The sequence below is a fragment of the Leguminivora glycinivorella genome, chromosome 22 (assembly GCF_023078275.1).
Source record: "Leguminivora glycinivorella isolate SPB_JAAS2020 chromosome 22, LegGlyc_1.1, whole genome shotgun sequence".
In the NCBI taxonomy this organism is placed as follows: Eukaryota; Metazoa; Arthropoda; class Insecta; order Lepidoptera; family Tortricidae; genus Leguminivora; species Leguminivora glycinivorella.
The window spans coordinates 7,592,491-7,604,626 of NC_062992.1; the positions used below are offsets into that span (position 1 = coordinate 7,592,491).

Genomic DNA, 12,136 nt, shown 5'->3' on the forward strand with positions numbered 1-12,136 from the left:
GTTATCAATTCCTACGTTTTGCTTAGTTAATATCTTTTGAATTCATATATATCTCAGCACTTATGTAATGATATGCAATTATTTATTATTTACCTATTAAACTGAAGGAATTAGAGCAACTAGAGCGATTTACACCAGCTGAATCTTTCGGACTATTCAATATCAGGAGGGAAGAGTGTAATTAATATAAGGGAAAACCTTATTTTAGATGACCTCATAAATATGGTGCTTATTGAAAAATAGGTGTAGCCAAAAAACACGTAAGAACAAAATTACTTCTCATTTAGCCTTTAAAAAATGTCATGGCAAAAATCACGTGCCGTGGGTTCAAATTTGTTTATTCTGTAAAAAGCAGAAAAAATCGTCTTTAGACGAAAAGGCAGAAGAATAAGTAAAAATAAATTTAGTCAAAGTCCTTTGTCATGCCAACGTGCTTGTAAGGGGTAACATACCGGATTTTTTAAAAGTAAATAAGGTACCTCAGTATATTGTCCTCACTGCCTCAGAGTTCAATCGTCTCAAAAAATGGTAATGTAGCACTAAAAATAACGATACCTATTAAAGGCATGGCCAAAATTAGTTTTCTTACATACTGTGTAAGTCATAAAATTAAATAATGAAATCACCCAGACACATTCCATTTTGAGCATCAACTTAACACAGAAAGCTTTCACTTTTCGGCCACTTTTTAATGTGATGTGAGTCATGTGAGTCATATTGCATTCAAACTTTCGGACCTATTGTTGGCGATATCATTAAGGAGAAATAAAATTAGGGAATTAAATTGTCTGCTATGAATGGGGTTGGTCGTTCGAAATATATCACAGATGGCGCCATCAACTTGTCCTCTCAATCCATATAATTGTGTCTAATCAAATTTTTGTTCTTCAAATTGTTTTTTTTGCACTGGAGTCCAGTTTTTAAAGCTAACTCTTAGAAAAAACTTGATCCAGAGGCAAGCAGCGACGCGATCTATGCAAACCTTTGACCTCCAACAAGTTGCCAACTCCATTGAAGGAGACTTTAAAAAAAATCGGCTTGACGCTATAGAAGTAGGGTAAACGTACCAATTTAAAAGTTTTCAGTGAGGTGATGACCGTAAGTGCGTTTTCACATTATCCGATCCGATATCGGATGTCGGAAGTAGGGTTGTAAAAAAACGGTTTTTTTTCTAGCTTGAAAAAAAACATGAAAAAAAACCGTGAAAAAAAACAGTTTTTTTTCTGGCGTATGTTTTTTTTCTAAAGTACGAAATCACAAAATTTGCAAAGTAGTTAATACTTTTATACGGTTTTTTAGACTTAATGTTAACTATGAAACGAATTTAATCAAATAACTTTAATTTCTGGTCTTATAAAAGTAATATTTACGAAATCTGTAGTTTGTAGTTATCACTATTTACTGTTGGCAACACCACCGCCTCTCCACGCTACACGCCGCATCGGGGATTCCCCAATAAACGTTTGTATACTGCATTAAAATGTACGTTATTATTATTGAAACACGTTACTATACTCACGAAAAACCGTTATTGTCGTATTATTTGTTCATCTGAAAAAAAACCATATTTAGAAAAAAAACCAAGGTGCTCGGTTTTTTTTCATGTTTTTTTTCATAATTCTGAAAAAAAACATTTGTTTTTTTTCTATTTACAACCCTAGTCGGAAGGATTTCAAAGGCAAAAATCAAAGACTGCCGTTACGTTATACGTAAAAACCAGAATGTTGCGAATCCGTCTGCGACATTAATTTAAACTTGAATTTCACTAGTAAATCTGTCCAAGGCCAACACTGTTGACGGTTGCCCAAGTGCTAACGCAACGTGTTGTGACAGTGGTTAGCACATGGGTCGTTGTTCACAACACTAGCGAAGTAATCAGAAAACGAAATAACTCTCACTAGACAACTACTAAAAAATACACCAAAAATTAAAAATAAAACACATACAACGTCCATAGCACAAAAACTAACTTATCTCTATTTTTTGAATTTTACTACTTACGGCTTTGATTCAACAATAATGATCACTTTCCATGGTCACTTTATTAGGTAATTAACCCTTAAATGTATATTGATGTACATATGCATTATGCATTTTTGACTCTATTGACAGCATGTCAAAATTAAAATTTGAATAAATCTTTGTCAAGGCCATGCATTTAAGGGTTAAGACACTTTACCAATAACGAGTCACCACAGTCTATATGAACGCGTTGATGTCTTTTGTACTTATCCTTGACTTATGTCGACTCTTATTTCCAATATTTTAACTTACATTTATCAGTTTCCTGTCTTAAATACCTTAATACTCTCTATTTACGGTTTGATAAAGTACTATTAAATTTTCAAGTAATACACAATTCCCCCTGAACTGGAGACGGCAGACATCTGCATTAAAAGTGGTGTCAAAATGAATGAATTAATCTATTTATTTTCAGAAAACCCCAACTGTTGTTACCAGTTGAGGTCAAGATATGTTGGTAACAGCTACACGTTTTTAAAGACACGGTGTATGAGCCAATTACCATGGGCTGGTAGTTTATATCGATATGGTAATGAACCAATACATTTTGTAACACGGTGTAATGTGTAAATAATGGTACTTACCTACTAAACGTTTAACGAGTTCCAAATAATTTATGTAGAGTCACGCAAAGTCAACTTTGCAGGAAATGCAGAATTTTAGTAGCAAAGAATGTGCGTTATCAAAAACACTGTAGCTTTGATTTGATTAGCTTAAATAAATTCTCATTTCGATATTTAAAAAAAACATGAGTGTAAAAATGCAGTCGAGAATTTTTTTTAAATGTCAAGGCAACTTGTTTATAGTATTTTATGCAACTGGTGGTTAAAAGAGGTCAAAAAAGGTGAGTGGCGTGGGTAACAATTTGAGGCGAAGCCGAAAATTGTTAATAAAGACGCCACGAGCATTTTTTGACTCAGTTAAACACCGTTGCATACAATACTTTTTCTACGACCAAGCACTTATTTTGAAAGAAAATTATAAATCAACAAATACCTACTTTCAGTCATCTTAATTAGTTATCTAGTGGACCGCCTACCATTTTGAATATGCAGTTTGAGTGCAAACATGAAAATAAAACTGTCTATGGTATGGTTCTTTGAAGCCTGGCCACTAAGACGAATCGAGCCGAGTTGAATCGAGTTCTCATACATTTGAATGCGATTCGACGCGTCGCCAATGAACGCAGCAGAAAACGAAGGAGTCTCGACTCTGCGAATTGGTTTGTTAAGTTGGTAGCAATGTATTTACTGAACTGTAACAGCTATATCGTGCTACTGCTACTAAATGTTTTCAGGGTATAGACTGGTGTCCTGCCGTTTCGCCAAAAACGTTTCGTCAAATTTCATTTCCCAATAATCATATCGCAATAGTTTCATTTCCCAAAGTATTGTTTGGCAAAGGTATATTTCGCAATGAATTTGTTTGGTCAAATTATCATTTGGCACAATTTTACTTAGTCAAATTTTATTTAGACAAAACTTTATTTCGCAAACGTTTTTAATGGCAAAACTTATATCCCAAAAACATGTTTGGTCAAAATATCACATCGCAAATTTCGAAAATGTTTAGGCATTTGCATTTTCATTTCTACGGGATTAATTTAATTTACCGAAGATTTTTTTGCTTAAAATTGTCAAATGATAATTTCAGTTTTATTCCCAAGGCTTCAGTTGGACAAGAAAAGTTTGCTCAACTTTATTTTTTGTCAAATTAATTACTGGACAAAATTATTTTGTCAACTATTTTTTTGTCAAAAAATGTTTCTACAAATTACACCATGCAAAACCACGTTTGACAATAAATATTACAAGGCATAAATGTAATGTAATAATTTTATTATAGGTAGTATTGTAACAGAAAACTCGTGTGCGACAGGGTCAGTTTAGGTGCGACGACGAGCGAAGCGAGGAGGAGCGTGTTAGGTTGACAGTGAGCAAACCGGAAATGGCTTTTTAAAGTAATTAAAAATTAATAGAACATAATGGTTTTGAAAACATAAGGTTTCTTTTTAATAAAATGTATCCGGACATGTAAGTGAAAATGTCATCCTTGACATTTGCAGCAGGAGGAAAAAAAGTACGACATACACATTATTTCACACAAATCTTGGACACAAAGTATAAAATCAACAAACAAATTTCTAGTGCGCCATTTAATTACAATATATTGGGAAATGGAAATTTTGCCTAACAATACCTTTGACTAAATAATATTTGGTAAAATGAAATTTGACCAAGTAAATATTTTGGGAAACAAATACTTGCCAAAAAAAGTTTTGCTAAATGTCAATTTGCGATAAGTTGTTTTGCCAAACGTTTATTTGGGAAATGATAATTTGGGAATAATAGTTTGGGATGTGAAACTTTGGGAAACGTTTTTTGGCGAATCGTCAGTAAACCGTATAGACTAGATAAACTTGTCCTGACATCTTTTATGTAGGGTTTTAAAGTTCTATGCACGACCTTGTAACTCACGAATAACAGTACGGGAGTAGAAAAAAATGTTTAAGGCATGTCGCACCATCATATTACCTATACACAGTGAAAAATAAGGAAACCGAGTATGTTTACTCTTTACAGTAAATTATGGTGCTATTTTACTGCTCTAGTGCGATAATGAGCACATTACCTAAGTGTAATTAGCTAAGCGGGAAAATGTCGTTATTTTATTGCCAGGAATTGCATCAAACGTTAATGTAATAAAACTACAAATAACCACAAAATTAAAATTTTGAAAAAAATCCCGACAGTGACATAGTAGACCGATTTTCATGTAACATGGCTAAGAACACTCCCAACTAACTCAGCTTTCAGACAAAACAAACTAAATCTAAATCGGCTCATCCATTCGGGAGCTAGGATGCCACAGACAGACACACACATAGACAGACAGACAAACAGACAGACAGACAGACAAACAGACAGACAGACAGACAGACAGACAGACAAACAGACAGACAGATACGTCAAACTTATAACACCCCGTCGTTTTAGCGTCGGGGGTTAAAAAAATTAAATATATGGATCTCTATTACCAATAGCCATAGGTTGATTTTAACTATCGAATGTCGCATTTCAATATTATTCTTTGTAAATATAATATATAAATCCTGACCAGGCCCCGTAGCCGAATGTCATTTCTGCGATGCGAAACGCCACCGAAACGCTGCAGAAATGTAGTCTGGCTCTGTCACGCCCATCCGCAAGAGCGATAGAGATAGATAGCTACGAAAGAGATTATCGTGAGCGTTTCGTGAGCAGTGAGCGTTTGTGCATTCGGCTATGCACACAGAAATATATGACTATTGTCAGGAGGGCGCTGTTATTCTGATGTATGGGGTGACAGTTCAGTTTAGTATGAAGAAAATAGTTCTAATGAAATTCCGCGAGATGGCGCGTAGTCATATATTTCTGTTCAAGCTTTACACACATACATATTAGGTTCATACAAACTCACTTCTGTAATCCTAAAAGGTGAAGGCAGAGCTTCAAATGAATAGTTTATTATTAATTATCGTATGGCAGCTAAAACTACAGCACACTGTATATACATTATACAGCGTGTGGATTCCATGAATGAATAGTTCATTCGTATCTAAACGGCAAATTCTAGAACTAGTCGATATTATGTAGGCATAGGCGGGAAATAGAAAAGTATGCCACTCGGTTAGTCGGTGTTGGCCTGTTATGTAATGGTGCGTTCACATGATGGCTTGACGACTGAGGCAAATTACTGTTTTAAGAGCTCTCTTTACACGTTCCTGAATATAATAACTGGCGACAAGGATCAGCTATAGGTAGATAGAAGTAAGATGGTCTATGATATATTATATCACATATATGTCAAGTAGATACTGCTCGTTCGTTAGTAAATTCAGGATCAGCAGGTAATTATGTCTTTCTATCACTATCTCGTCATGCCTTGCACGGATCCAGGAGGGGGGGGGGGTCTGATTGTGATCCCTCCCCTTGAGTACGCTGGATCAGCCCTTGCGTGTTGCCGCGAGCAAAAAAAAACCAAACACGCTATTAAAAGACAATTCATATGAACTCGTTGATGTCTTTGGTACTAATTATTTCTTATCTGGGTAGATATTTAAAAAAAGTCTCCTATAGCTAAAAACAGACGTAGTCATACCAAGGTAAGTTGGTAGTGATTTTGACAACCTCGCCGGTGCTAATGTTTTTTTTTTCAACGCCAAACTTTGATCAAATTATGACGTTTACTTAGATCGGTCTAATTCTAATCAACATTTTTTGCGCCGGCGCAGCGCTACAGTTACTAACGCGATTTCGTTCGGCTTCGCTACTTTCACTGAGATCGCGTTTTGGTCTCATTTCGGACAATTTCGCTAAGTAACAAAAGAATTATGGCGGTAGAAAGTCTAGAAATGGCCTGTGTATTAAAGGTTACCGAAGTGAGGTTAAGTATTATGATTAAGGTCAATATTTCCTTGAAGTAATTATTTATTCCGCTGGTTCGGTGGCCTTTCGGATATTTAAGTTTATTAATTACCATAATGCTTGTCGCTAAATAGGTATTGGAAAACTTGGCAGACCTTTTATCGTAGACAGATAATGTGGGACGTTACTCATAAAAAATAGACGAATGTACAGTTGCCATCATATGTATTGGAGCTGCCAAAGCTCTCACAAATATCGGAACACGCACTCTAACGTCTTGACAATATAGTACATTGTGCAACAAGGGGAGGAAGTTGAATATTACTAATGAGAGTAAGTTAAATCGCGACGGCTTGCCGGAGCGATTTAAAGACTCGAGTTAGTAATATTCATACTTCCCGAGTTACACACAATGTTTTTCATCTCACTCGCAATGTAAAAAATATGTAAATAGATGCAAAAAAGTTAAGTACCTACGGTACAAGAAATTTCATTATTCCCTTGGGAGAACGATTTTTCTATAACTCACGCTCCACCTGCGTGCAATAGCACATTTAAAGTGCGGGTGTGATGAAATAGTTATTTGTTATACAAGGGGGCAAAGTTGTATTTTAACGCCGAGTGTGGAATTGAAAAACGAGCAAGTGAAAGGATTCTATAGTTGAACCACGAGCGAAGCGAGTGGTTCGAGAATAGAATCCTGAACTTGCGAGTTTTTTAACACACGAGAAGTAAAATACATTTGCACCCGAGTGTAACACAAAACTTTTCCCCTCACTATAGCGAGGAAACTACAACGCAAAAAATGCGTTTATCACTGCTTCCAGTAGTTCTGCAGGTGGTAAATCATCTTTATTACTAGATTCACCTACTTTTATCAATTTTAAAGCAGTTAATCTGACTTTATTCAAGGTCAAATTACTTTACCCACTAGTGGATAAAATGCGTTTTTACCCGCTGGTATTAAAGGACAAAACACGTGTTTCCGAGCTAGTGAGGGGAAATAGTTATTTGTTATACAAGGGGGCAAAGTTGTATTTTAACGCCGAGTGTGGAATTGAAAAACGAGCAAGTGAAAGGATTCTACAGTTGAACCACGAGCGAAGCGAGTGGTTCGAGAATAGAATCCTGAACTTGCGAGTATTTTAACACACGAGAAGTAAAATACATTTGCACCCGAGTGTAACACAAAACTTTTCCCCTCACTATAGCGAGGAAACTACAACGCAAAAAATGCGTTTATCACTGCTTCCAGTAGTTCCACAGGTGGTAAATCATCTTTATTACTAGATTCACCTACTTTTATCAATTTTAAAACAGTTAATTTGACTTTATTCAAGGTCAAATTACTTTACCCACTAGTGGATAAAATGCGTTTTTACCCGCTGGTATTAAAGGACAAAACACGTGTTTCCGAGCTAGTAAGGGGAAAAATATATTGGCAGCCCCGATGATATATTTGATGGCGTACTGTACACTTGTGTGGGTCGTGCAAAGATTTCTGGATAAGCCAGTTTTTATGGAATTCTATGGGTCAATAAAGCATCTGTGTTTAACTATTTGATAATTATGCAAATTGGCATTCGTCTCCATGTCGGAAAACGTGACATTAACCTATGTTCTTTTGTTTGTTTTTTTTATTTTTTTATGAGCAGGTTGTATAGCAATCAAGGTTTATTTATTAATTCATAATTAATTAGTCTTAATAGGCATTTCAACGAAATCACAATCCTACCTACATAGGTTCTTGTTTACTCATTTGCTTGTTTATTAGTTATTAGAATTTTACAGGGTATTTTTTATATGTTGCGTTGCTAAACCATCAATATCTAATAATTATGTACGATAAATGTGATTTTTATGCATATAATGATTATTTCGATAGTTTTCATTTACCTATACCCTGTTTTTAGGGTTCCGTAGTCAACTAGGAACCCTTATAGTTTCGCCATGTCTGTCTGTCCGTCCGTCCGTCCGCGGATAATCTCAGTAACCGTTAGCACTAGAAAGCTGAAATTTGGTATCAATATGTATATCAATCACGCCAACAAAGTGCAAAAATAAAAAATGGAAAAATATGTTTTATTAGGGTACCCCCCCCCCTACATGTAAAGTGGGGGCTGATATTTTTTTTCATTCCGACCCCAACGTGTGATATATTGTTGGATAGGTATTTAAAAATGAATAAGGGTTTACTAAGATCGTTTTTTGATAATATTAATATTTTCGGAAATAATCGCTCCTAAAGGAAAAAAAAGTGCCACCCCCCCACTCCAACTTTTGAACCATATGTTTAAAAAATATGAAAAAAATCACAAAAGTAGAACTTTATAAATACTTTCTAGGATAATTGTTTTGAACTTGATAGGTTCAGCAGTTTTTGAGAAAAATACGGAAAACTACGGAACCCTACACTGAGCGTGGCTCGACACGCTCTTGGTCGGTTTTTATTGAATTCCGTTTACTTTAATGGAGGGTTCTTTAGATCAAATACAATTAATTTCTCTATAAAACTAGCGTCTTAACTCTTACGGTTACCGAGTTATTAAAAAAATAAAAATAATTACTGAACACGTGTACGACAGCCTTTACCACTGCCTAATATATGTTACATATTTGTTTTGACATGTGCCGTCAATCACTTGACACTAACTTGAATGTTATCCTTAAGGGATTAATTCATTTATTGTGTATGAAAACGATGAAAAAATTTTTTTTGCGAATTTAACTAAAAGTGTTATACAGGGTTCCTGGTTCCTGATAAATGAACATAACAACGTGTCGAATTTAACGAAAAACAAAAAAACACGGTGTATATTCACAAACACTAACATAAAAAACTTCACACAACCTCAACTTTCATCACATCTAAAATTAACACGTATTTACCGACTATTAATAAAAAAAATCTTTGCTAAATTCAGTTCCCGGAATTCCGGAAGAATTTGCAACACTATTAAGAATTACTATTATTTTTTTCCGTGTACAGTCAAGGTATAAAAAGTATAGATGCGGAAAAAGTGCCATAAGTATGTATGCACGTCTTTATTGCTTCTACTTTAAGGCTGTGGATACATCTTTTTGGCACGTTGTCCGCATCTATATATAATATCTTGACTTTACCGTGTAGGGTAAGTGCACTTTGTATGGGACATAATTGATCCATATATGGACGATGATGGCTTGGCTTAGTAAGAAACAAAGGACTGACACGGGTAAGACGATTTTAATGATAAATTATGTACGTGAATTTGTTTCTAATGTACGGTAATGGGGACTAATCATTGGAAATTTACTGAATGATCATAGATTACGTGATGATATTGATATCAGCATAATACGGTCTAGAGGACGTCTGCTGTCTTTGCTTTCAAAAATAGAACATGTCTGTTATGTAATGTTTGAATCAGAGATTATATATACCTCCTAGGCACCTACTGGAAAATGAAAAAACAAACTGCAAATTATACTATATTATATTACTATATACTATATTTTTTTAATGGGTTTAATTTTTTTCCTGTTGAGTAGAGAAATTTTCTTTAAAAAGGCTTGTATTTGTACGTTTCATAATTTTCATACATTTAAAATTTTAAAGAACTCTTCTGCCACTCTTCCATATGTAATTATGTATGGTAAATATGGTAAATATGATATGAATATATAATTTTGCATTACAGTTATTATAAAAGTAAAAAACCCTTTTGCTGAAGTAACAAAACTGTGACTTGGGACCGGGTGTGTGTGTGGATTGAGTGAGCACCTTCCGAAAATAAAAAAAAATATGCTGATCATTTAGTAAAAGTTCTAAAACAATTGTAAAACGAATCTCTGAATTTGTAAAAAGATAAATCAAAAGATACAGCCATTAACATGTGCTCACTCAGTTCTCACAAACTACCAACGAAAACAGTGAATATATTCATTTAACATATAATATTTATATACTAACATTTAGTAAAAAATAGGCCAACCTACCTCTATAAATATTAGATCACCTAGTGACGTATTAAATTTTTTACAAATAGTTTCTTATGCTCACTCAATCCACACACTTTTGAAAAGCCGAATTTTGATGAAAAACATAAGATTTAGACCGCTATTATATGTGTATAGTTTAGTAAAAGTGAAATGGGAATTTGTAAAATACAAAACGAACCACTAACGTGTCAGGTTTTTTTATAATAAATTTTTGTAAGTGCTCACTCAGTCCACACGTTTTGAGAAAGTTAAAAATGTAAATATCTTACGATTTGTAGCACCTAAGACACTCGAAAGTACTTCAACATTTAGTAAAAATTTTTACTAAATATCCACCATCTAATATTTTATATTCGTTGTCTGGTTTTAAAGATATTCAGACATAACTTTTCTCATACAAATGTATCAAGTAGGGTGACTACACTATGTCGGCTCCTGATTTTCCCCACCTTCCCATTGTCATATTGAGATTGGGGAGTTTCGTTCGTTCAATTTTGATAATATTAAACTAATACCATATTAATTATCCATCTGCAAACTGTTTTTAGGTTATGTTCTTGGCCTAGTGATGATGTGTATTGTGTAATTTTTATCGACGTCAGGATAATAACCATATCGACATGCATGCATTAAAAAGGACATGAATGATAATTGGTAAGAAACAAAGAAAATAATACTTCACTAGTAAGAAACCAGAACCTGGTAATCTAATCGCGCTAACAGATGAGCGTACCGGATTTGTAAGTGGGAGCGAGAAATAGTTATTCTTTTCTCGCTCCCACTTACAAATCCGGTGAACTATTATCAAAATTGAACGAAACTCCCCAATCTCAATATGACAATGGGAAGGTGGGGAAAATCAGGAGCCGACATAGTGTGGTCTCCCTACTTGATACATTTGTATGAGAAAAGTTATGTCTGAATATCTTTAAAACCAGACAACGAATATAAAATATTAGATGGTGGATATTTAGTAAAAATTTTTACTAAATGTTGAAGTACTTTCGAGTGTCTTAGGTGCTACAAATCGTAAGATATTTACATTTTTAACTTTCTCAAAACGTGTGGACTGAGTGAGCACTTACAAAAATTTATTATAAAAAAACCTGACACGTTAGTGGTTCGTTTTGTATTTTACAAATTCCCATTTCACTTTTACTAAACTATACACATATAATAGCGGTCTAAATCTTATGTTTTTCATCAAAATTCGGCTTTTCAAAAGTGTGTGGATTGAGTGAGCATAAGAAACTATTTGTAAAAAATTTAATACGTCACTAGGTGATCTAATATTTATAGAGGTAGGTTGGCCTATTTTTTACTAAATGTTAGTATATAAATATTATATGTTAAATGAATATATTCACTGTTTTCGTTGGTAGTTTGTGAGAACTGAGTGAGCACATGTTAATGGCTGTATCTTTTGATTTATCTTTTTACAAATTCAGAGATTCGTTTTACAATTGTTTTAGAACTTTTACTAAATGATCAGCATATTTTTTTTTATTTTCGGAAGGTGCTCACTCAATCCACACACACACTGGGACCGGTCCAAAATAAAGTCGCCCCGTGTGTCTCACGGAAGTGACCAGTCCAGTTTGACCGGCAAAAAAAAACAAAGTACTTACCTATACCTACATTGTATCTCTGTAGATACTTACATTTTAAAGTACTTACCTATAACTACATTGTATCTCTGTAGATACATTTTATAAAGTCAAGGGCCC

At 34.3% G+C, this 12,136-nt stretch overlaps 1 protein-coding gene across 1 annotated transcript in view; it reads left to right on the forward strand.

The window, feature by feature from the left end:
• Positions 1–12,136, forward strand: part of LOC125237933 (clavesin-2-like) — a 30,840-nt gene that overhangs the window by 547 nt on the left and 18,157 nt on the right. The window lies entirely within an intron of this gene.